Raw genomic sequence first — 8,522 nt, 5'->3', positions numbered from 1 at the left:
CGCAAGCGCCGCCATCGCCGCGGGGAGCGCGGTGCCCGGCCCGTCCGGCGGTGCGAACCGCACGGGGGAGCGGCAGCTGCACGAGGCGTGCGGATCCCCTGGCCGGCCGCGCCCGCCGCCCCCCCGCGCCAGCCGCTCACCCCTTAGCAGTCCACACCTATGTGAAATATGCAAGTATCTAATGGGGAGAAGCAAGAGGATGTAGCCAGGCTTTTCGCGGTGGTTCGGAAGCAATAGGACAAGAGGCAATGGGCAGAAACTGATGCACAGGAAGTTCCACCTGAACACGAGGAAGAAGTTCTTCACCGTGCGGGTGAGCAAGCACTAGCACAGGTCGCCCAGAGAGGTTGTGGAGTCCCCCTCACTGGAGATACTCAGGAACTGTCTGGACACGGTGTTGTGCCGTGTGCTCTGGGATGAGCTGCTTGAGCTGGAAGGTTGGACCAGATGACCCGCTGTGGTCCCTTCCAACCTGAGGGAGTCTGTGTTTCTGCAATACTTTCGTGGGGCGCTTCCCCCCAGCCCAACCTTCACACACAGTTTGTTGTGGCAGGTAAGTACCTGAACCCAAAGGACCCTACTGCCCAGGGCACTGAGGTACCACAGAAGCAGGTAAGAAAACTCACAGTGATTCATCAGTTAAAGACTTTGTATACCCCCTCCTCCCCCCCGCCCCCTCAGAATCTTTGCAAAAGAAAAGTAATACCTCATACACTTCACAAAACATGTTATGGCAAATTAACCTCCATGTGCCTAGCACCTGGTTTTGAACATTGCATCAGTATCGCTGATGACTTCTAGGAGTGGATAATTTAATCTCGTTCTCTGACATTTGTTAAGTTGGAACAACCAGGAACAGTACTTCCTTTTTCATGAAATTCCTCAAATGAAGAAACTGCTAAGAATCTGTGGCCAAACCTTTATATTGAGTTTACAAAACTTACATGGGAAAAACAGCCCTTTAGTGAAGGCCAGCAAACTCAAATAAAGGTCAAATCCTACATACACCAATAATAAATGCACAATCTCTACTAGAAATATGCAGTTAATTTCCCAATAACATTGTGTATCCAGGGAGTTACCCATTCTAATTCTTGTTCAGTAAAAAGCAGATTTCAGATCCTTTAAATCTAGACTTTTATTCATCTTCCCTTTCAAAGTACAGATACCTTGCTACAGCACTTGCTCCTGTCCTACACACATCCTTCAATATACTCAAAAAGGCAAGAGCAAAGATAGCCAAGACTTTTCTACTTTCTAGGAGGTAGCTGTGCATTTGGTGTGACAGTTTGCAATGCTTCCGTAGGGCTGATTCACCTGAAGAATGGTTTACTGTTACTGTTTGTTAGTAACTCAGGTTACAGTGTTAGAAAGGTAAGTTCTGCTTATCATCCCTGCAGCGGTACACAGATGATCTGCACAGCGAGCATACACATCCATACCTTATGGACAGAGAACAAAGCTGCTTTACTGGCAAGTCAGCAGAAACCATGCAAGTGAGGAGCAGTGAACTAACAGATGAGAGATGCTGGTCCTCCTACCTCCTATTTATGCATAACTGCTTATATACTTTTTCTTAAGTCCTCATCCCACCATGTTAACAAAAATGGATAGTCAGATGTCCATTTATTCAGTGATTCACATGGTCTTTCTCCAGAAAATAATTCAACATTAATTATGCTTCCTAGAACCTGTAAACCCATGCATGGGCTATGATCACAAAACAGACGTGTATTGTGAAGGAGATTCAGCCCTCTCTTACAAGTTTCTCCAGTTATCTAGCATGAATGAGAAGAGCATGTTATTAGAATGCAGAACTTTACCAGTGCACTGGAAATAGGTAGGAACAGTTTCACTTGTTCCGTAACACTGGTCACATTGGGGAATTATAAAGACAATACTTAAAACAGAATTCAGTACAGCTACAAGTTGTCTGTGAATTCTATTAATGGAATTATTTAAAATGCATAGCTCTGTCTAAAGCAAAGCAGAAGACATGGAATAAACTCAAGTATGACTCAGGCAAAGACGAAAATAGTATCAGGCAGGCTCTGGCAAGTAAAGGACAAATAAAGGGGGTGTAGATAAAAATCTCTCACATTTTTTGAAGTCAGAGTCAGTTTACTCAAGTAAGTTATAAAAATAATGTTTTAAAAACGGCTCTGTATGTGCCCTGGCACATGACAAAAATAAATCAGTTAAAAATATAAGAATTCTCTACTGAAGAAAGGGGACCCAGCAGTAGCTCAAATTAATTTAAGACTGGCAAAAAGTGTGATTTCATTTAAGAAAAAATGAATTCTAGTAATGGGCCTAATTAAAATACTTGTATCAGTTACTGAAATCCATTCACTTTTTTCACTGTTAACATAAACAAAAAATACATAACGTAATTGGATATGGGGGCTGCATTCATCTTCATTATTTCACCCAAAAGATTGTTCTGTGCAGAACTCTGATTTTTACTCGCTAAACATTTGTTTATGCGAAGTTAAAGGTCACTGAAAGATTGAACCTAGATTCTTTATTCTTTTGGGATGTAAACTGGTTCCAAGTTGAGGATTTATTTCTACAGAGAACAACTTTACCTTTAGAAAACCTGACTCTGGCCTACAAATGGAGTAGCAGACCATTGCTGTTCTTATTTACATAACAATTCTCACCAATTCAGATGTATTTTACTTATATGAGACAGCAAGAATATGCTCTAGCTTTATTTGTTTTCAAACACAATACTGTTTGCAGAATTGAATTGTTTATCTATGGAATTTTTTATAAAGAATTAATATAATTATTCATTATTCTTTTGACTTCACAAAATTTTTAACACTTTAAGTTAAATCTTTAACGAGCATATGAAACTATTCCAAACAATTTACATTTTATTTAACCAGAGCAAATCATAAATTTGAAAATAAGGTGATGGCAAATTAAAGAGCCATCAAGTAAAAGCTTGATGGGGAGCCAGGCATGCATCTCTGAAAATCACAGCAACAGTAATACTCTCTAGTGGAGCAGAATGGGTTCCACCAAAATTAAGTCTCTAGGTTTGACCCAGTGGCCCACCTAGCAGGTGAGAGAATGGCTGTGGATGTTGTTTACGTGGACTTCAGTAAAGCCTTTGATACTCTCTCTCCCACAGCTTCCTCCTGGAGAAACTGGCTGCTCATGACTCAGACAGGTACAGTTTGCTGGGTTAAAAACTGGATGGATGGCTGGGCTGAGAGTGTTGGTGAATGGAGCTACATCCGTCTGACAGCCGGTCACAGCTGCAGTTCTCCAGGGCTCACTGCTGGGGCCTGTCCTGTTTACTGTCTTCATCAATTATTTGGACGATGGGATCAAGTACCCCTCAATATGCAGACAACACCAAGTCAGGTGGGAGAGTTGATCTGATGGAGGACAGGAAGGCTCTGCAGAGGGATCTGGACAGGCCGGATCAATGGGCTGAGGCCAGTGGATTGAGGTTCAATAAGGTGAGGTGCTGAGTCCTGCCCTTGGGTCACAACAACCCCATTCACTGCTACAGGCTTGGGGCAGAGAGACTAGAAAGCTGCCCAGCCAAAAAAGGCCTGGGGGTCAACAGCAGATCCCAGCCTGGGACATTGAGGAGTGTGGAGTGTGTCCAGAGCAGACCAATGGAGGTGATGAACGGTCTGGAACACAAGTCTTATAAGGAGCAGCTGAGGGAGCTGGGGGTGCTTAGCCTGGAGGAAAGGAGGTTCAGGAGTGACTGTATTAACTCTCTTATAACTACCTGAAAGGAGAGTGTAGCAGGCAAGGGTCAGCCTCTTCCAAATCGGAGAAGAAGCCATAGCCTCAAGATGTGCTACAGCAGGTTCAGGTTGGACATGAGAAAGAATTTTGTCACTGAAAGAGTGGTTAAGCATTGGAACAGGTTAACCAGGGAGGTAGTGGAGTCACCATGCCAGGATGTGTTCAGTAAACGACTAGACATGCAACTTAGGGCTATGGATTAGTTGACATTGTGGTGTTTATTCAAAGGTTGGACTTACAGGTCTTTTCCAACTTTGATAATTTTATGATTTGTAGGAAAGTCAGTCTTAGGAATATACCTTTTAACAGGACGATCCATGCACTTAGGGAAGGTAACAAATATATGCCAATCTACACACTGTGTGGAAAGGCAAGGACATCAGAGATGTCGTAAGCTAAAAAAGAAGCTTATAAGTTTATATAAATCATATTGTGTTCATTTAGTATTATCGATAAGGCAATACAAGCAATTAATTGAGTCACAGATTATCGACATTTATGCAGAGATACAGGTTTTCAGACAAAGACAGGCTCCTCACTCCCAAATGCATTTTTATAGGCTGCTAAAAAAGTATTTACTACTAAGTAAGCTGTACAGCATGACTTCCAGGATCAGACCATGCAGCTAAAATAATCACAAAAAGTTTTAAAAGATAATGGTTATCCTCTCTGGGAGCAGGAAAGGATTGTAAAGCATTTAAACAGACTGCCCAGGAAAGTGGTGGAGTCACCATCTCTGGAAGTGTTCCAAAAAATGTATGGATATGGCACTTGAGGACATGGTGTAATGGTGAACATGGTCATGGTGCTAAGTTCATAGCTGGACTTGAAGGACTTTTCCAACCTTAAAAATTCTCTGGTTCTATGATAAGAGCAAGGAGACTACGAAAAAGCTCTTCAAAATAATTTAGTGGCTAGCAACATGTAAGTGTTTCTAGATCCTATCCTGTTCCCTGTAATAATCTACTAGATAATCATTGTTTCCTATTAAAACTTAACCTCTACTAGTTAAATCTGCCTTGCCTGTTGCTATACTCATATTACTGAACAGATCCAGTCAGTTCCAGATAATGAACACAGCTAACAGCTCTCCATCACTCTTAAAACAATCACTCCTTCATTTGGAAGCCAGTGCTTGCCTACATACACACTGGAGAATTTGTTTTTGACTCTTTACCTCTAATGTATCTTATCAGTTAGAACACTTGGTACTTCACCAATGTTGCATCTCTTCTTTTTCACCTTTGAGATGATCTTTTGTGCTCTGTTATGCATGTATTTCAGTGCATAATAAAGCATTTCAGTTCAATTTCACATCCGTGCTTCATTCAGCTACTTTAGCTGTAATTTGTAATATTACAAATGAAATAACACATCAATATTCTTTACACAGAATTCAGAATGTATAGATTTGATGGATATTTTCACCTTAATTTCTGGGGACCGTGGGTGGGAAGGAGTGGGCACTGTTTTTCAGAGCAGGAAGAGGACAAGTTTCTAAAGTGATGCACTGTTTCACAGGTTCATACCGAGTCAGCCACTTTTTTCCATATGCCTACTGACAATCACATTTAATTTATACATGCAGAACATTAACATAATCCCCCCTCCATGACCCAACTAAAACCAAGAGTGAATCTCATCTGTTTCAGTCTAACAAGAACCTCCATATTCACAGTGAGTAAAAAAAAAAAAATCTATGTGTATCATTTTCATCCTACCTGAAGGTCACCTTTTTTCTATTTATGAAGGTATTTGCGTACTTTGAGATCTCTCACTTTCCCTTTTCTCCCTGCACCAATTACTTCCATTAAGAAGGACATCCAAAGCAATGGTAAGTTCCTGAAAAATCAGCAGTACTTTAAGCAAGGCAAGAGGTAAAGAATAATCTTCAGAAACAAATATGAGATACCTCCTTCTTGGGGCAAGGCTATGAAGATGTCTTGCAGCAGATGACCATTTCCACAACGGACTTAGGACACTTTTTGAGGGAGAGGGCAATTCTCTGCTATTCAGAAAATGATAAACAATTATAATTTTGTACAACCAGGTCAATAAGTAATTCTACACACTTCAAATTCTTTAGAGCAAAGAAATAAATCATTGTCAGGATGCAAAAAAACTTAAATCTGTTTTTATTTAGCATGCTTTAATAATGCTCTTATCTAGAGCATTAGACTACATTATTAACTGAACTTATTGGTAATCACACTTTTACATTTGACTTAATCGACCTTTGCTCACACAGTACTTCAAAGAGTAGAGATGCCTTTTTTGCTTATGCCAGTCAAAATTTCTTTTATGTGATTTTTTTTTTTAAAGCCAAACAGCAGAGGACAACTTTGCTCACTTCTCCTCTTAACTATCCTTAAAAAATTCATAATGCTTTAGTATGAGTTTCTGCAGGGTAAAAATAGACACCCTGTATTACAAACTCATACAAAATACATCGGTACTTTCAAAATTAATGTAACATCTTTTTGGAAAGACAAAAATAGCAGGCAAGTCAAATGACTACACCCTAAACTGGTACAGGGTTAGCTGAAGTTTTTTTTAAACAAAGCAGCCTATTTAAGTCAAGTATGATGACATGTTCTACCTTTATTACATGAACAAAGGCACTCCGTAATTAATACTGAAGCAAGTTCCTCATAATTCTTGATCTACTCCCACTTCACCAAGATGGAAGCACAAAACATGCATTGGACATAACCAGCAAGTATTACCTGAAGGTGGCCTCCTTCTTCTGTTTTGCTTGACATTGAGAACTACTTTGTGGTGTACTAGACTAAGGAAACAAGGGATACTTTTGTAATAAACTCCAAGGCATTTTAAATACTAGTGATTTTTGTAAACTATTCCCACAAAAAAAAATTGTGTGTATAATCTAAAACTAAATAAAAAGTGATTTTATTTGTCTGGATTTTCCCATGTGCATATCACATGTACCAGAAGTTAGATCAGTCCTTCACAGCATTCTGTCAATGCACTTCATTGTATCATTTCAGGTTGAAGTGCTTTGATGTTCTCAAAGCAAAGCATTTCACCTTAGAGGTTACTGCAGTGAACATGTTTTCACTTTTTTAACTGCTATGGTCATTTCACACACACATAATCAACCTGCTGTTCATTTTTGATGCTTGGTATTTTTTGTTAAGGGAAGTGATAATTGCTTACATTTATTTAGGATGAATCCACTGCCATGACTACTTCACAAAAGTCAGCTTATAATGGCAACCATAAAGTCTGCACAGAACCACAAACAGGTATTTGCTAATGGAATACTCTGTGACAAACTTCAAACCTTCTCAGAAAGTAATTTTTGTTAAATATAGTGTTTTTTAAAAAATAATTTCATAGTGAAATGATTATTATATGGACTACAGCCCTTCTCTCCTGACACTAAAAATAGAATTCACCTGAAAAACAACTGTATTTCTACAGAAGAGAGAGCTGGTCAAGCTATTACTGTCTTCTGTACTAAAGACAGCTAGGTTTCACATACTGATGTTTTAACAACCATCAGGTTCAACAATAATGATCTTTCTACCGTGACATTGGGATCATTACAAGATGCCTGTTATATTGTTGTATATCACCCCTGGAATTGTGTATAAGTACAGTGCAGCTGTGAGCCACCAGACATTTCAACAGCCATTGAACTAAAGATAACTTACTCTTTCAGATAAAGTAGGTTGCTGTCATTGGTTAACAGGAGCTCTCACTGAAATTTCTCCTCTTGCTTTCCACCAAGCACAAATGCTCTGTACTTGGAGTATGTTAAATAGAAAGGATGATGGATAAAGTTAGTGCTTTTATTTTAGTCTCTAACTTGTTTCCCAAAACCTCGGAGACAAAATCTACTTAAGATAGCCTCTACCAGGTCAGTAAAGCACATTAGCCACTGTCTTTTACATTGGTGATCTTGACCTGAAACTGCAAACATTCAGTGTGTACTTTAAAACCGTAGTTCCCTAAGACATCATCTCACGTCACTTGGCTTCCCTCTCAACAGAGATAGATAATCAGCACATCTCCGTAGACCCTGCACAGAACGCAGAGTTACGTAACCTCTAGCACATGACGTTCATTAAAACGGAGTGCAAAAGGAAGGGGAGGAAACGTCTGACAGAGGGAAAAAAAAAAAAACCTGCTTCGAGTCTGCTTTCAGTTCAGCAAAGTGCGGGAGCGATACCCGCGTAGCTGCTCCTCGACGCCTGCTCAGCCCACGGCGCCAGCGCCGCACCTGCACCGCGCCCCGGGCTGGGCTGCGACCACAGGGGCCGCGCCGGGCCCCCGCTGGCAGCGCTTCAGAGAGCCACAGAATGGGTCAGGATGCAAGACACGAAGTCATTTGGTCCAACCTCTCTGCTCAAGCAGAATCATGCAAGAGCATGTGGCACGGGCTTGTGTTCAGACGGTTCTTGAGTATCTCCCGTGAGGGAGACTCCACAACCTCTCTGGGCAACCTGTTCCAGCACTCAGTTACCTGCACAGTGAAGAACTTCTTCCTCGTGTTCAGGTGGAACTTCCTGTGCATCAGTTTCTGCCCATTGCCTTTTGTCCTATTGCTCGGCACCACTGCGAAGAGCCTGGCTCCTTCCTCTTCACACACGCCTTTTAGATATTTATAGAGCGTTCGCAACAGACCTGGAGACAGACTCCGTTCTCGCTGTGCGGCAGCGCTCGGCCGTCCGCGGCTCCCGCATTGTCCCCGAGCCCGTTCCCAGTCCTGCCCCCACCGC

The 8,522-nt window shown here is 41.2% G+C and overlaps 1 protein-coding gene across 1 annotated transcript in view; it reads right to left on the bottom strand.

The window, feature by feature from the left end:
• Positions 1–8,444, bottom strand: part of AGTPBP1 (ATP/GTP binding carboxypeptidase 1) — a 74,599-nt gene extending 66,155 nt beyond the window's left edge. Inside the window, exon 1 of the mRNA XM_042033699.1 lies at positions 8,428–8,444. The gene's annotated coding sequence lies outside the window, so the exon portion shown is untranslated. The remainder of the gene's footprint in view (positions 1–8,427) is intronic.
• Positions 8,445–8,522: the final 78 nt, after the last annotated feature.

This window comes from Corvus kubaryi, unplaced genomic scaffold (assembly GCF_017639235.1).
Source record: "Corvus kubaryi isolate FWS band 111438036 unplaced genomic scaffold, C.kubaryi_AGA036_p1.0 37357, whole genome shotgun sequence".
Taxonomy (NCBI): domain Eukaryota; kingdom Metazoa; phylum Chordata; class Aves; order Passeriformes; family Corvidae; genus Corvus; species Corvus kubaryi.
Note: the sequence above shows the minus strand (reverse complement) of the source record. Positions and strands in the feature narration are given on the sequence as shown.